This window comes from Saccopteryx bilineata, chromosome 2 (assembly GCF_036850765.1).
Source record: "Saccopteryx bilineata isolate mSacBil1 chromosome 2, mSacBil1_pri_phased_curated, whole genome shotgun sequence".
In the NCBI taxonomy this organism is placed as follows: domain Eukaryota; kingdom Metazoa; phylum Chordata; class Mammalia; order Chiroptera; family Emballonuridae; genus Saccopteryx; species Saccopteryx bilineata.
In genome coordinates, this window is record NC_089491.1 from 119,030,099 (window position 1) to 119,047,558 (window position 17,460).

The 17,460-nt window shown below is 42.7% G+C and overlaps 1 protein-coding gene across 2 annotated transcripts in view; it reads left to right on the forward strand.

Annotated features, from left to right (window-relative positions):
• The window catches only part of TMCC3 (transmembrane and coiled-coil domain family 3), a 280,996-nt gene that overhangs the window by 60,274 nt on the left and 203,262 nt on the right, over positions 1-17,460 (forward strand). The window lies entirely within an intron of this gene.

Sequence of the window (17,460 nt, forward strand, 5' to 3'; positions counted from 1 at the left end):
CTTCTGTTTAACCTGGTCTAACAGAGTTAGCAGGCCAGTGCCTGCTGATAGCAACAACAATGGCTAACATTTCTAAGTGGCCACTCTGCCACGTGTCATCTCATTTAATCCTCATAAAAATGCAACAGGGTAGCTGTTATTTTTCTCACTTTGTGATGGGAAAATTCTATAATATGGAAAGCTAGAATTAATTACTGGGCCTGTGTTCACATCAATGAATAACAAAGCACATTTTACAGTACATTTCCTTTAATTTTGATAAAACTACAAGTCGTGTCTGGTACATAATTGAGTTTCCAATAAATTTGTTTTAAAGATATCTATCTTGCATTTTCTAACTCCTAACAGGATTTTTTCAGTTCCAGTAGATGCTATAAAAGTGGAATTTTGTGTGTATATTCTGTACTTGTGTTTTTCCAACAATCTTTTCTTAGACCAGTTTCCATATTTGATTCTAGGAATACCAAGACATCGTCAGTATCTGTTCTCATAGAGATTTTGTCAAATGAGAAGAGTTATAATCCTCCAAATGGTTATCATTTTTTAAAATAAACTTTTTGTATGTTTGTTTTTTATTTATTGGTTGATTTTTAGAGAGAGAACAGGGGAAAAAAACATTGGTTTGTTGTTCCACCTAGAAATGCATTCATTGGTTGATTCCTATATGTACCCTGACTGAGGATTGAACCCATAACCTTGGTGTATAGGGATGGTGCTGAGCTACCTGGCCAGGGCTACAGTTTTTCTTTCTTTCTTTCTTTCTTTCTTTCTTTCTTTCTTTCTTTCTTTCTTTCTTTCTTTCTTTCTTTCTTTCTCTTTCTTTCTTTCTTTCTTTCTCTTTCTTTCTTTCTCTCTTTCTTTCATTTAGATTTTATTTATTGATTTTATAGGGTGAGGGGGTAGGGAATGAGAAGTAGTTGCTTCACGATAGCTGTTCATTGGCTGCTTGTCATATGTCCTTGACCAGGCAAACCCAGGGTTTCAAATAGGTGACCTCAGCATTCTAGGTCAGTGCTCTATCCACTGTGCCACCACAGGTCAGGCTACAGTTATCACTTTTTAAGCCATGTTAGGGAAAGCAGTTTCTAGCATTTTATTTTTAAAAGCCTAAGAAGAAAATGTCTGTAGGCTATAGTGGGACAGGAAGCTGGAGAGAAGCCACAGGGCTCAAATGATTTTCCCCCCAGCTTTATTGAAATATTATTGACATATAGCATATTTAAGTTTAAAGCGTACAGTGTGATATTTTATATATATATATATATATATATATATATATATATATATAACTTTACCACAGTAAAGTTAGTCAGCATTCCATCCCTTCACATAATTACATTTTGTGTGTGTGTGTTGATAACATTTAACTCCCTTTACAACTTTCAAGTATAAAATACAGTATCATTAATTATAGTCACAATGCTGTACCTTAGGTTCCCAGAACTTACTCATAGCAGGAAGTTGACACCCTTTGACCGACAACTCCTCCCCATGTCTCCACTGCCAGCCTCCTACAACCACCATTCTGCTCTCTATTCCCATGAGTGCAGCTGTTTTAGGTTCCACATATAAGTGAGAACATGCAGCATGTGACTTTCTCTGTCTGACTTACCTCACTTAGTATAGCAGGTGCATCAGATGATTCTCACGCTGTCCCACAGCCCGGGCTTGGTTTCTCCCCGAGCGGCTGTCTATCCGTTACAGCACAGGCCACAGGGCTGCCTAGGAAGCAGGCTTCTCACTGGGGTGATCAGGGAGGGAGAACCACTTGCTGGGAAAGGAATCCCATTGGCCCCTTTCAGCCTTAAAAGTACTCTCCAGAGCAGGTCTGGAGGGAATACTTTCATAATGCAAATGAAGGAAAGCAAGTGAGGCCACAGGGAGGACTCTTGGGGATGAAAAATGAGAAAGGCTGATAGCAGGGGTAGTCAGCTTTTTTATACCTACTGCCCACTTTTGTGTCTCTGTTAGTAGTAAAATTTTCTAACCGCCCACCGGTTCCACAGTAATGGTGATTTAAAAAGTAGGGAAGTAACTTTACTTTATAAAATTTATAAAGCAGAGTTACAGCAAGTTAAAGCATATAATAATAATTACTCACGAGGTACTTTATGTTGGATTTTCGCTAAGTGTAGCAGAATAAATCTTTATAAAACAACTTACTATAGTTAAATCTATCTTTTTATTTATACTTTGGTTGCTCCGCTACCGCCCACCATGAAAGCTGGAAGGCCCACTAGTGGGCGGTAGGGACCAGGTTGACTACCACTGGCTGATAGTGTGCTTGGCCTCCTGTGACACAGCCTGCTGCGTCATTGTTAATGCATGGCGAGCACCGGGCCAGGGCCCTGCTACCCAGGGTAGGCACTGGCCCCAAAGCCTGGGCTTTCTTGTTTGAATCAGCTTTACAGGAAAATGATGGGGGAGTGGGCAGCAGAGTTTCTCTGGGAAATTCTGCACATTAAGTTGGTTAGCAGGCAGGATTCAGCTCTTGGAAAAGGAATCTAGCAGCCAACCCAGGCCTGCATGGTAACTGAGAATTTGCCTCCCTGCCTCCCACATCTGCTTTGTGGCTTGGTGTGCTGTGATAATTAATTACATCTTCATTCATCTGTTGGTCTGTTGGGTTGTATGGTTTCACAGATAAGGGTACTCTCTAGATTAAATGATTGACTAAAAGGAATGTTGGGAGCTTTTATTTTTCAATAATGTGTATTGAGTGCTTCATGTGTGCCAGGTGTTATTCTTACCACTTTTCACATCTTGTTTTTCCTTTTCATTGAGTTTACTGGTCTAACACTGGTTAGCAACATTATTCAAGTTTCAGATGCACAATTCAACAACACATCTGTACACTGTGTTGTGTGTTCATCCCCCACCCCAAGTCAAGTCTCCCTTTATCACCATTTATCCCCCTAAGTCTCACCACAGCTCTAAGAGGCGTGTTACTGTCCCCACTTAACAGATGAAACGATGCTCAGAGAGGTTGAATGACAGGTCCAACCCAAGACTCACATTGGGAAGCTTGGTTTTGGAGAACAATGGTTTGGCTTCTACCTCAGACAAGAATCTACTTAAATTATTCTGGGGAGATTAGATATCTTAAAATATATATATCTAGGTACATAGGTCTAGTTAAGAAACAAAAATACCATTATTATTGTAGCTGTTATGTGATTATTTGTCTCCGGACATGACCAAGAGATGAGTCATTTTTGGCTCCCAGGTCTCTGGCCTGGGTGACCAGGTGATAGTGGTGAGACATGACCTGGGACCCCTAAGGATTAATCTGCATGGATTTTTCCTCTAGGTCAAGAGATTTAACGTGAATAAAAGGTGATATAGTAATCTGGTACCAAATCAGAGGAGTCTGGAGTGACTCAAGATAAGACCAGAATGCTCACCCGCTCTTTAATGAGCCGCCACATTCCCTGTGATTACTATCAGAATGTAAACTTGGATTTTTGTTTGTTTTGTTTATTTCTGTATCTCCAGTGCCTGGCACATAAAAGGTACTCAGTATTTGTTAACCAAATTAATAAATAAATGAAAAAATCTCATGTGGCTAAACATTTTGGCTTTCTAGGGAGCAACATGGGAGTTGACATCCTGTTGTATATCCTGTGGCAACAGCAATGACAGAAAAACACAGGTTCCCTAACCAAATGTACAACCCCAAATTTTTAGAGGACAAGGTCCCTGCTGCCCACCCTGCCACCAACCTGCTGCTCTAGGGACATGAGGTACTCCGCCCACAGCTGTGGCAGGCTGGGGAATGGGGTTGGCAACTGGTTCACCCACACGCCTCACTTAGGAAAGAGCAATATCCTCTCCCTGCATCAGGCACTACCCTGAGTTTAGTAAGTATCCCTTTAGGTTCCAGAGTTTCCAAATAGTTTATTCCAATCACTCCCTCCACCTCAACAGTTGTTTTGTGGAAGGTGACTCCTAGAGCTTCCTGCTGGGCCATTTAGCATGACATCATGCCTTATTTTTAAATGGGGAAAACTTGGTTTTTACAGCAGAAGGGGAGAAGCACCAGGCAGAATCCCTTCCTTTCATTATCTATCGGGTACTTTCTGAGGTCACTGCCCTCAAGAAGCTCATTGCAGGGGACAAGAGCCAGGTAAAATGGAAAACTTACAGTTCCACAAATATGCTGGAAACACTGCCTCGGCAAAAGAAAGAGCAAAATACCCAGAGGGCAGAGGAGGGAGGGGTTCACCAACATGGGAACACTGGATTGCGCTTAGGCCAGTTAAAGCATAGTGTTTTTGTTTTTGTTTTGTTTTGTTTCAGTGAGAAGAGGGGAGATACAGAGACATACTCCTGCATGCACCCTGACCGGTATCCATCTGGCATCCCCATCTGGGGCTGATGCTCATAACAGCTATTTTTAGCACAGAGCCATCCTCAGCGCCTGGGGCCAACACATTCAAATCAGTCGAGCCATGGCTCAGGGAGGAAAAGAGAGAGAGAAAGAGAGAGAAGGGGGAGGAGGATTGGGGGAGAAGCAGATGGTTGCCTTTCCTGTGTGCCTTGACCAGGAATCAAACCCAGGACTTCCCCACACGGGTCGACGCTATACCACTGGGCAAACCGGTGAGGGCATAAAGCACAATGCTAACCGAAGGTCTAGCTACAGGGTGGTAAGAGCACATGGTCCCACTTTTAGCTTCCTGCCAGCATGATGCTTCGTGCTCTCCTTCCTCACATCTTGTTCACACCTGGATCTCTTTCCAGTCAGCCTGTCAACCTCATTGTCACCAAACCGCTCTTGTGTCAGCTCCCTGGAAGCCTTCCTAACCACCCTATTCAATATGACCTGAGAAAGATGAGGGTGTGAGCCTTGTGGGTGCCCAGGGTATGGGGTACGTGTTCCAAGGAGAGGGAATGGTGAGAAAGTAACCCAAGGCTGGTTGGAGTAGCTGGAGGTGGGTGAGGGTGGGAAAGAGTAATTGGAGATGAGGTCAGAGAAAGAATTGGGGGTGAATGGAGATAAGATCCCAGGAGGATTTGGAAGTTGTAAGGACTTTGGCTTTAACTCTTGATAAGGTGGGAGTCAAAGATCCCCGGGCTTGGGCATCTAAGGCTGGAGTGCCCATTTACTGCAACAGCCTTTCACTAGGGCAGGTTGGGGGGAATATCGGAACTCATTCTGGGGCACGCAGTACCCATTAGACATTTCGACAGAGACATTAAGTAGACAGCTGAATGAATTAGGGACCCAAAGAGTCCCTTAAGGCACCGCCTGAGCTGGGGAGAGGAAGAGGAAGGGTTTCCAGGGGGGTGGAGGAAAACCTAGTGGAGAGGAGGGTCTTGGAAGTCCAGGAAAGAACAGGTTTCAAAGAGAAGTGTGTTGACTCTATCAAATGCTGCTGATGGGTCAGGTAAGATGACCAAAAACTGACCACTGGGTTGAGCAATGGCTCTTGGAGGTTATTGCTGCAATGACACTGGAAGCAGACTGCTGATTAATACTACCTGTCAGGGCTTTTCTCTGCAAAATGGACACGATGTGCTCAAAGTGTGTACTCTCTGACTTAGATTCAACCTTTTCCTACTTTAGCATCCCAGCAAACTGGTTTTATATCCTCATAGATGTACAGTTTTAGAGCTGAGGGATATTCTAATCCAGCAGCTCGTCTGATGACCACAGTGAGCAAGGCTTGGACAGGTTGCCGATGCAAACAGGTTTGCACATGGTAGAACCAGGACAGCCCCGGGCTTGAGTGCCAGGCCTCTTGTTTGTCTACCACATCAGACACACTCTGCTTAAAGGTGCCAAAGCCAGAGAAGGTGAATTCTTGGCCCTCTATAAGCTTGTTGAGCATAAATGGAAAACTATGCTCCAGAATGCTTGGGAGGTCTTCAAAACTGGGTTGCAATCCCAGTTCTTCCACTCACTAGCTGTGTGATTTGAGCAGACTCATTCATCACAGTGAGCCTCAGTTTACTCATCTGCAAGCAGGAATAATAATGACACCCCATAAAGTTTGAGAAAACTGTCCCTTGCCTATAAAGTACTTTGCACTACATCAGTATATAAAGAGTGTTCCATACGTGGTGGTTCATATGATTATTAGAATATTATAGCTCTAGTTTTCAGGACATTGCTTTTGTTAAAACCATCTTTAAAAAGAATTTTAATTGATGCCATTGCCTGGGGTTTGTTTACAAAACAGACCGAGTAATGTCATACCCACAAATCTGTTACGATTTTCCCTGAAGAAGTTACCAGATGTCCTCTCTTCTCCCCCTAGTTGCTGCTACTGGGGGCAAAGCTCCAAGAAAACCAAAAACAGTGGACTACACTCAGTACAAATACATAATTCGTTTCCCCTTTATCGACAAGGGGAAAACAGAACTTTCAGTTTCCAATTCCTTAGCTAGCTGTCACTCACGCAGGGAGGGAGGGAGCAGCTGGCTGTGTCAGAAATACCCGAGAGCATCCGGATCTGGAGGTTAGTGCTGATGGGCCTTCGACTCTAACTAGAATACCTTCATGGTTACTGTTGGTGATAATGCAGATTTTTTTCAAGTGACTCTTCATCAACTTTTTAAAAAATATACATAGAAAATTAATTGGTAGTGTGTATTTATAGATTTTCCTTCCTCTATTCAGCTTCTGGTTAAAAACATTATTGGCCAACTCAGACCTTTAGTAACAAGAGCAGAAAGCAAAAAGGAAAAATTTGAGTTATAGACTATTTTTCAGAATTGTTTCAGTTCTGTTTCTTGAAGCCCATACGGGGATTTGAACTTGCTGAGAAGTGTTTTCGCCTATATTATTAGAGCGTAACAGGAATATAATGTGGTGAATTGAAAAGATAAGTGTGTTTTCAATAGTTGGTAATGAATAGCGTTATTTACTTACATTGATGCAATAAATACTGGGATTCCAATTATGTGCCAGACACAGCTTGGCGTGGGCCAATAAATAATAATGCTAAGGTCTTTTAATAAGCTTTAATACTATGAAAATCACATAAAAACGTTAAAGCATTTCATGTTAATAAAAGTACAATGAAAAATAAGTTTCTTTTCCATCTCAGACTAGCAGATTTTGACTGTCCTTCCCGAGAATATCATTGCAAATTCACTTATGTATGTATCTTCATTTTTTTCCTTGTTTTTTAATATAAATGGAATAAAGTGTTGTTCCACAACTTGCTTTTTTTATTTGCCCATTATCCTTGTTACTATATTAGCGCCTACTGCTCTACCCCACTGGTTTTATTACATTTGCATAACTTTCCACTGTATGGATGCACCATAATTTAATTTTCCAGACCTCTAATTTATTTAAAAAAAAAACACACACTACTTCCTGAACTATAGAGTTCTCTTTTAATGAGAATTGTACAAAAACAATGTCTATGACTATGACCCTGGTGTTGGCACATAATAGATTCACAAGAAATATTAGTAGGATGGACGAATTTATCTTCTTTATTCATTTATTATGCATATTGTTTTTCTTGATAATAAAAAAATAAAATTCAGAACTAAAAATGATCCCATATCCCAAATTAATGGAGTCTGTGCTCATGAGGTTTGTGCCCTATCATCTGCATCCCTGGCACCTAATTTGCGCAGTGACACATTCAGTAAATGTCCCTGATAATGACAGCATAAGTAGTTAAGTTGTTCATTAGTGCTGAGAGGGAAATGGTCTCTCTCTACAGACCAGCAAACTCTGTGGCACATTTCATTCTGTCTGGCAGATAATTTAATTTTCATGAATGATAGAGGCCTTATACTCAGGTCAGGCTCTAGAGGCATATAAACATTGGGAAGAATTATTCTCAGAGTTCTTCCAGCCTTAAGGGGTCTGACTTTGAAAACCCGGGAGTTGTGATTTGGGTGGAGGGATCTTCCGTTCCCTGTGGCAGAGCCCCTCTGTGTTTTACCTCAGGCACATCTTAGTTTAGTAGACACACAGTCTACTTCAAGGTCATCTGACAATATAGATGTTTTGGAAATTATTTCAGTTCTGAATTGGCTGCCAGTCAGTTACCACAGGTACTTGGAAGGTTTGCAGTGGGAGAGATTCCACTGCTGGCTGCCATAGAGGAAAATGCGCTGTACTGATGGTCATTTTCCTGGGGAATGGTCGTGCCCTGGGGAAGCTCTCCAGTCTCTCGGGGGATGTGGCACTACACCCAGACAGCACATAGTGGGGAATCTTCTGGTCATCAAGAGCAGGGGCTTGCCTCTCACGCTTTGTGACCTTGGCAAGGTGGATGACATCTTTGCCTCAGTTTACTCATGTGACGAATGAAGATAATCTTAGTACTTACCTCGTGAGAATTAAATGATTGGCCCTGGTAGGTTGCTCAGTGAGTAGAGCGTCGGCTTGGCGTATGGATGTCCTGGGTTTGATTGCTGGTCAGGGCATACAGGAGAAGTGACCATCTGCTTCTACCTCCCTTACCTCTCCCTTCTCTCTCTCTTCCCCTCCCACAGCCAGTGGCTCAATTGGTTTGAGCATGGCCCTGGGTAATGACAATAGCTCCATTGGAACGCATCATCCTCAGGTGCTAAAAATAGTTTGGTACTAGAGCCCAAGACTGGGGTTGGCAGGTGGATCCCGGTTGGGGAACATGTGGGAGTCTGCCTCACTAGCTCCAGCTCCCCTCCTCACACCTAAACAAACAAAATATAAAAAAAGAATTAAATGAGTTTATACATAGAAGGTACTTGAACAGTACCTGAGACATAAGTGCTAGGTAATCCTTAGCTGTTGTTCCCATAAGATATAGAAGTACAGATGGAAAGGAGATCATAATAGCTACTGTTTTATAATACACCACTGGCCTTACAGATGCCCACCTCCAGGCTGAGTGCTTGACATTCAATATCTCATTTAATCCCTAGAATGCCCAGTCAATTAAGATATTTTAAAGATGAGAATACTGAGACTGAGAGAGGTTAGCTGTCTGCCTAGATCACATAGCCATAAGTGATTTGAATCTGCATCTGATTCAAAACCTGTGCTCTTTCCTCTAAATAGTATTTCTAGGAAAAGGTAAAAGAAAGGAATGTTAATTTTGTGGATAAAGAACAAAGCTTAGAGCACTTAAGCAACTTGCCCAAGATCACATGGAAACTCAGATTTTCTTACATCAGATCCCATAGAGTTTCTAGACATTTGGGGGGCTGACTATAAAGAGGGACAAAGTGTGGCTCTCCCAGCAGAGAGAGCTGGGACCAGGGCATTGAAATAGGCTGATATGGGAAAAATGTAAAAGAAAAAAAATTTTTATGAAGCTGTCAAAAATGAAATGAGATAGGCGTGTTCTTGTTCTGAGTGTGGAGGAGTCTGGAAGTAGGCAGTCCAGAGTTGTGGTGGCTCCATGAAGTCATCAGGGACAGGGACACAGGGCACTGGCCTATTTGCTGTACTTCTGCTATGAGTCTACACCAAGGCTCTGGCTTTGCGATTCTGAAGTTGCATCCAGCAATTTTATTAAATTTATAGGAGCTGTTGTTATGCCTCTGGGGAAGCAGACTATGGGAGATTTGCTTTTTACTTATTATGTCTTATGTCTGCCAGTGTTTTCTTGATTTACTTTTCTTCTATGTCCTGCCATTTTATGAATTCAGTGTTATACATCTTTTTAATCTGTTTAGTACCTATTGATCTTTTTGTGTGCATACTGAAAATGGACCCAGGGCATTCAAATGCTGGTGAAGAATAATTACCGTGCTGGCTGGTGAAAACACAAGTGACAACGCATGAACCTTTGCTTAGGACAGGGACACTGAATGAAGTCTAGATTTGCTTCATTATTCTAGGAAGAAATTACTTATTAGACTATTTCCTGTTGAGGTTAATTATGTTTCTATTTTTATACCTTTATTTGCTTATTCTTAGGGGAAAAAGTCATATAGTTTAAGTGAAGTCATTTCCTCAACAGTTCAGAGCACTATAGATGCAGTTTCTGCCTCCATGTGGTTTACCAAAACAGCAGGAAATATAATTGAATAGAATAAATGGTATAATGGAATAATTACAGGCGCTATAGGTAGACATGGGGAAGTACGTAATTCAGTATTCAGGGGTAAAGGATGCTTTTCTGAGGAAGTAATATTCAGGTTGTTGATGTAAGAAACAGTCAAACCTGCCTTGGCCTGTGGCGCAGTAGATAGAACTGTGTCCCAGAGCACTGAGGTCTCTCGTTTGATACCGAGGGCACCGGCCCGACCCCCAGGTTGCTGGTTTGAGGCCCAGTCAGGGCCTATATGAGTAGCAGTCAATGGCACAACTAAGTGGAACAATGAGTTGATGCCTCTCTCTCTCTCTCTCTCTCTCTCTCTCTCTCTCTCTCTCTCCCTCCTTCTCTCCTTCTCTCCCAAAAATAAAGAAAGAAAAAGTCAAACCTGTAGAGAATTCATATGAGTATATTTGAGCCAAACTGATGACAGTTACCAGGAAGCAAAATCTCAATGGATTGAGAAAATGCTCCGGAGAATGACAGTTTTACAGCTTATTTTATACATCAGAATCAAAGGCAGAGACATACGAAGGGTGACATGAAATTCATTGGTTATAGATTAGGGAGGCGGGAGAAAGTAAAGCCGGCGGGGAGAGAGGGGTGTCTCTGGATTGGATAAGAAGTAAAATGGAGAGACACACACTTCTGTTACTTAGTGGGTATAGGATAGTTACCATTTACAGCAGGTAGAGATAGTATTCTGGGAACAAGACAGCCGTGAGGGGTTCTGTGGTCTCCTGCGTAGGTGCTGGCGTTGTGCCCTGAGGGGTGTGGAGAAGGAGATTCCTCTGTCATTCAGACATGTTATCTTAGATGCAAAGAAATGAACAGTACACAGGCTCATTTAAGGTAAAGCTTGACCTTTGTTAACAAAGCTACAGGCATAGGATGTGACTACCCGCCATGACTCTCTTTTTGTTAGGAAGTTTTCATTTCAGACCATCCTGTGTGCTTATTTCTGTCAGCCCCTGAGTTCCTGAGGCTGCTGTGGAGGTCTCCCCTGAGCTTTACAGGCTTAGTATGTTGCCCCCTTTTTGTCCACATGGGTGAGCCTTAAGGTAATAAGAATTAGCCTCAAGGAGATTTTTCTTCTGGGCAGAGGAAGAAATACATAAAAACTGAGGGACGAAGACAATGCCAGTGCGTTTGAGAGATTTTGGCGCATTCTTCTTAGTTGAGAGACCAGAGGTCGTGGTCTCTCAACTATGCCGACTGGATAGTTGTGACTCACAAAAATCTCGTAACTTTCTTGTATATATAATGGATCTTTAGGGCACTGAGATGCCATTATAGAATTAAAACTAGGGAATGACATCTGAGATTGGAGTTGCAGACCAGTCAAGACAGTGGGAGATGGAGAGTGTTTCAGCATATGCAAATGCCCTGGGGTGGAAAGTGTTGAGCACAAATGAGGAACCTAAAAGGTGGCCAGCTTGGTTATAGTGCAGGGAGCAATGCACTTTGCATCTTGTAGTTGTGTTAATGATACTTTACTTTAGCTTAAGAAAACCATTACTGGAGCTTATATGTAGCTGATGGACTGGGGGCAGGAGTGGCAATAGTCGAAGACAGAAACCACTGGAAGTGTTATAATGGTCGAGGGAAGAGAGAGGTGATAACAGCTTGGACTAAGATGGACGAGTAGAAAACACAGAGAGAAGTGGCCCAGTTTGTGTAAAATTTCAAGATCTTGCTACAAAGCAAGGGTGAGGGAATAAAAGAGGGGAGCCAGGTGCTTATGCCCAGGCTGGTGTTTGGCATAAATGTCAGAGATCCTAACTCATGTGGTTATCCACAGAGTAGGCTGGTCTGGGAGGCTAGTAGGGGACGGCCACAGGATGGTGCTGCGTGGTTGCCCAAATGCTCACAAAGTAATCCACTGAACATTCCCACCCCAGGGAACTCCTGACTTTTGTTGAATGGGAAGGAAACCCGAGGTTTATAGTGTAATCATACAGCCTGCTTGTCCTGTTGAAGAGTCCCAGGCGAGGTGCGCATTTCATATGTGTGCTTAAAGAAAGGAGCGAGGCTGAGGGTCTCAAGGAACCTGCTGCAGAAAAAGATTGCAGGTCCCTGAGTCAGAGAATGGTCACCCCTCTTGGAGGGATAATTGCTCCGATGAATGGGACATTTACTCTGCCGCTGTCAGCTCCAGACAGGAGGTGCTCTGGGAGGAGGAATAGTGCTCTAATTTAATTATGAATTCCAGGGAGGCACTGCTGAGCCTCTCCCACATGCTGTGCTGGGTGGGAGAATGCTGCTGGGATGCCTCCCAGGCCTTTCACGGGTCCTGCAGAGAAGGGGTGAGTGACTGTGTGCATCCTGCAAGGGAGGCGCACTTGCACCCAGAAAGAGTGTGAACGCCAGAAATTCGGGCTCCAACTCTGGTCAGTCCCCTGAGTCACTCATGTCTGAACTTAATAGATTACAGTTGTATATGGGAAAGTTAGAACTAGAATGATCATATGTCCAAGTGTGCTCCTAGTTTATACCTACTTTTCTGGTGCAGTTGTTAATAGCGCCCTCTTTTGACTCTCAGAAGTGTCCTGATTTGTACAGTAAATTACACGGTCACTTAAGAGTGTTTGAGACTCTGCCTCTTACAGGTATTGCGACCTCAGACAAGTGGGCTCTCTGGGATTAAATGAGGCAGTAGGTAGGAGGCCTCGAGCCCTGTCCTAGTTCAGAAGAAGGTCTTGGGTGGTAAGGCCTTTAAAATTGTATCTTGGCCATCACGTCATTGTCATTGTAGCTGAAATTTTCTTCAAATAGTAACCTGAATGTTGGAGACAGCAGAGGCTGGAAGCTGTGTGTTTCCTCTGTCTTGCCTCTTAAAGAATTTGCTTTTCTTCTTTCCAGAATAAAAGACATAATTAATTGTTTGGGCTTTTCTTCGGGATTATGCTCTAAATACAGAAGCTAACAGCATTTGAATTGTGAACTGACCATCAGTTAAGCAGGATTAGATTTAAATACCTCGGCTGTCACTTTAGGGGAGTGATTAGGAAACGCTGAGATAATCATCAGTATTTATGGGGAGATTATGCAATCTGGTTTATGCCTGTTGTCCTGGTATAATTATTAATAGCATTCCCTTTCACTCTCAAACTTGTCTCAGTTTGGACAATAAATTATATGGTTACCCTAAATATTTAGGATGTGTGTAAGCCTATTTTGAGGTTAGAGTCTTAGACTAGAAACGAGGCAAATATTCATAAACAGGAGGATGGCTAGGTAAATTGTGGCATGTTCCTACGATGAAGTACTATTATGTAGCAGTAAAAATGAATGAAGTGTAACTATTTGTGTAAACATGGATAAAAGTTAAAAAAAATGAATACTGAATGAGAAAGCAAGTTGCAGAATATCTATTCCATAATTTCCTTTACAGGAAGTTTAATGAAGCAAAATTAAATGATTCATTGCTTAGAATACCTATATATGTAATGAAACTATAAAGAAAAAGAAAGGAATGATTAACTCAAAAACCAGATTGATGTTTGCCTGCTCTGGCTGGGGGCTAGGGAAGGGCCAAGAATCACAGGAGGACACTGGGACTTCAAAAATACTGACTTTACTCCCTGAAACTCTGGGATGGGTGTGTGGGTATTTCATTATTGTTCTTTTATTTGAAATGTGCGTACATGTTACGTACATTCTTTTTGTTCTTTTATTTGAAATGTGCATACCTGTTACATTCTTTCTGGTTTTTGTTTGTTTGTTTTTTGTTTTTAGAGAGGAGAGGGAGAGACGGAGAGAGAGGGGGAGAGACAGAGAGAGAGGAGGGGGGGAGGAGCTGGAAGCATCAACTCTCATATGTGCCTTGACCAGGGAAGCCCAGGGTTTTGAACTGGCGACCTCAGCATTTCCAGGTTGACGCTTTATCCACTGCGCCACCACAGGTCAGGCCTGTTACATTCTTTTTGTTCCTTATTTCACACATACAAAGAAACAAATACACAAGAAAACAATAAATATACAATACACAAGAATACAATAAAAATATAGCAAGATGTTGCGTGATACCAAATTTTATCCTTTTTGTCTGTATTGTTTTAAGATGATTGCTCATTGTTGAATGTGTTTAAGGAGAAGGTAGCCAGCCAGGCTTTCAAGATTTGAGCTGAGAGGCTTGAGGCAATTTGCTAGTATCTTTAAACCCGTTGTTGCTGGGCAGGCGTTTGGTGTTGTTTTTCTCCTGCCAGGATTGCTGCTACCCCCTACGGATGCACTGATGCTCACTGAACAAGCATTTTGTTAATCCCTTAATGTATAGCATGTCTTTTAATTCTTGAAATAATTCTGTGAAGAAAAAAATGCTGTGAGATAGAGCCCGTTGTCATCTCGGTTGTCACTGTTGAGCTGAGTGCTGCCCTGGGAGCTGACCTTCACGGAGACCTCCCCTGTCTCACCAGGGACAGAGGAGCAGGCTGATGCCTGACATTTTCAGTTTTATAAAAGGCTTTTGCCCCTTCCTGTTTCTGAGGGTGACATTTTTGTCCGGCTCTGTTTGCCCCGTGTCTGGTTGCCCTCAGGTCCCTGTGGCTCTGTTAACAGGACACTGCTCCCTGGTGAGCTGGGGAGAGCGAGTTTCCAGCTCCTGGTACCGGGTCAGCGGGGAGTGACTGTTCCATGCAGTTGCTCCTGAGCTGACCATTGATCAGTTTGGACTTAATAAGTGGGTCGGTAGAGGCTGACCTGAACACTCCTGGGTGAAATTTGAATATTTTCTCAGTTGAATTCCAAGACTTAGTAGGGTTATCTTAAGAAAGATGTATATAAACAAACGAAAAAAGAGGCGGGGTAGGGCCGGGGATTTTAGATGGGAGTTGTTGGATCCCAGCAGGAGGGACTACTGTGGTCAGAGAGGGGCCAGCAGTGGAATGGAAGACATTCTGACCCCAGTTTGGAAGCCCTGCTTTGCCTCTTACTAGCTGTGACCTTTGGCAGGTTGCGTCACCAGGTTAGGTCTCCTCATCTGTAGATTAGAGATGACATTGGACTGCTTGTTGTTTGCCCCAAAGCCATGGCCCTTCCCTTCCTTGTTGACAAAGCCATCAGAGCTCACCTAACTCAGCAGAGATGGACCTTTTCCCTGGCCTTCGAGGGGGAGTCAGCTCAGAGAGGACTTTCCTCCTGGGTGCAGGGAAATGGAAGAGAAGAACCCCTGCCTGGGTTACTTCTTGCTCCTGCGTTGAATGCAGTCGTGCTGGGTGCAGTGCTTTGGGACCACAGCAGCCATTTCATGGCTGTGAGGGGACAGACCCCAGGAATCAGAGAGATGCCAACCCCTTGTCCTTCTGTCATTGGAACCCCTAAGCATTCATGGAACTGTCTATATCCAGATTTCTTGTTATGCAAGGAATATAGACCTGTATTTGTGTAAGCTACTGTTAGCCATGTTTTCTGTTGCTTGCAGTTAAAAAAATTATCTTAAAGTATTTCTTTTTTGTTGAGTTCTTGTGAGAATTAGAATATATATGTTTTTAAACGTGACTGGAACAGAGTGGATGCACAATAGTAGTTGCTATCATCCTTCCCACATCCGTCAGCGTCACCCAGGGCATCTATCTCCATGGTCTGATTGGAGGCCAGGCAGAAGAGAAGACATGTGAGGGGAGTTTGTCTCCTCCCTTCCTTGGGACACACTGCCTTTTGTAAGAAGTTGTGCAAAGCATGGCGGGCTGCTGCTGTCAAGGAAGGGATGGGAAGGTAAAAGAGTAACAGGAGAAAGAAACGGAAAGAATAGAAGGAAACCGTGTGAGCAGAATGGGCTCATGGTTTGATTTTTATTACTTTCACATTTTATGTACCTGAAATGAAATTTAGTCATCCTGGGTCCCTAATCAAACTAAGTTTTTTGTTTGTTTTTATTATTTATTTTAGAGAGAGAGTAAGGGGGTGGGGGAAGGGAGAAAGATCAGTTTGTTGTTCCACTTATTTATTCATTCATTGGTTGATTCTTGTGTGTGTTCTGACCAGGGATCGAACCCGGAACCTTTGGCATATGGGGACGATGCTCGAGCTTCCCGGCCAGGGCCTCAAACTAAGTTATGTTTTTTAATAAATGAAAATTATTAATTTTTATAGGTTTGCTAGCATTTATGGCTTAAAAGCACTGTTAATGATTACACCTTTAACATTTTTAAGGGCTGATCTTTAAACAGGTGCAAGGGGAATAGTACTTTTTTATACAACAAACATTGGTGGTAGAGGACTGTTATAATGAGACAGCCCTTTTTTTCAGCTCAATTACTTTCCAACCCAGCGCTGTCATTAACGGCACTGTATTTAGTGTGCTGGGAGTTGGAGAAATGAGTGCATTAACATCAGAGCGTGAAAGGCTAGTGCTTTGCATAATCATTGCTGGAATGTTCCTCAGATTTTGCATCTGTCACTCTCGCCCTCCAGTGCCCTAGTTTGGGATTCTGCCCAAGCAAAATTCTAATTGCTGGTTTTACTCCTTTTCAAACCCTGGTGTGGATTGTCTAGTCATCCACAGTTGCTTTTTCTTCACGGTGCATTTAGGCTCTGGGCAGAGTCCCTGTGAGGATTCCAAACTTGAAAAAATAAGAGAAAGCCTGCTGATACCACTGACAGTCTCTCAACTTGCTTGATGCTGCTGACAAAGTGGGGCTTTAAAGTGTCCTTGGGGGAAAGGGGTAAAAGTCCCAGCTGTTCTTACTCAATTAAAGTAAAATGGGATAAAGGGGTTCCTTGCTTGGGAAGAGAGAGTCCTCCATCTCCTACAGAGCTGCGTGTCCAGGAGAGCAGGGGAGTTGGGCGAGGCGGTGAGTGAGGCTGCAGTGTTGGGTTGGTGGGCCGGACCTGGACGAAGGAGCAGCAGAACCAGGGGTGCTGTTAAATATACTTACCAGCTGGTGCAAAACAGGTTCTTCCCTCAGAACTGCTGGCAGACAGGGCAGATGCCTTCCCTAGTCCCTGGTACATAGTAGGTGCTTGATGAATATTTACTGAAAGAACTGAAAAATGAATGTGCCACCAAACACTGTATCAGAAATCTCCCCCACGGACTAAAAGAAAAATGAATTTTTATGAGAACATTTTGTGTTTTGCTGGGTTTGAGATTGTATCTTATATGATTCTCAAAGCATGCACTAATGGCATGTATAGAAAAGGAAAAGCAACATGCCCTCGTGGGGAGAAGAGAATAATTTTTCCTTTAAATAAAAGCAGAGAAAGCTATTGACTCTCCTACTATTTTTTTCCCTTTGTACTCTATCTTGTAAAATAATTTATGCAGAATAAAAATTGAGATAGTCTTTACAAAGGCAGCTGGTTCAGTGTTTTGAAGGGGCATACATTAGATGGTTTGAGATAGCTGTGATAGAGAATTACAATAGAAAATACTTTTATGAGAAAACCTGAATAGAAAATGATAGCAATCACTTTCTAACCATAGGCTCCATATCAGGATGAAGCGTGGTGTTGGCATTTG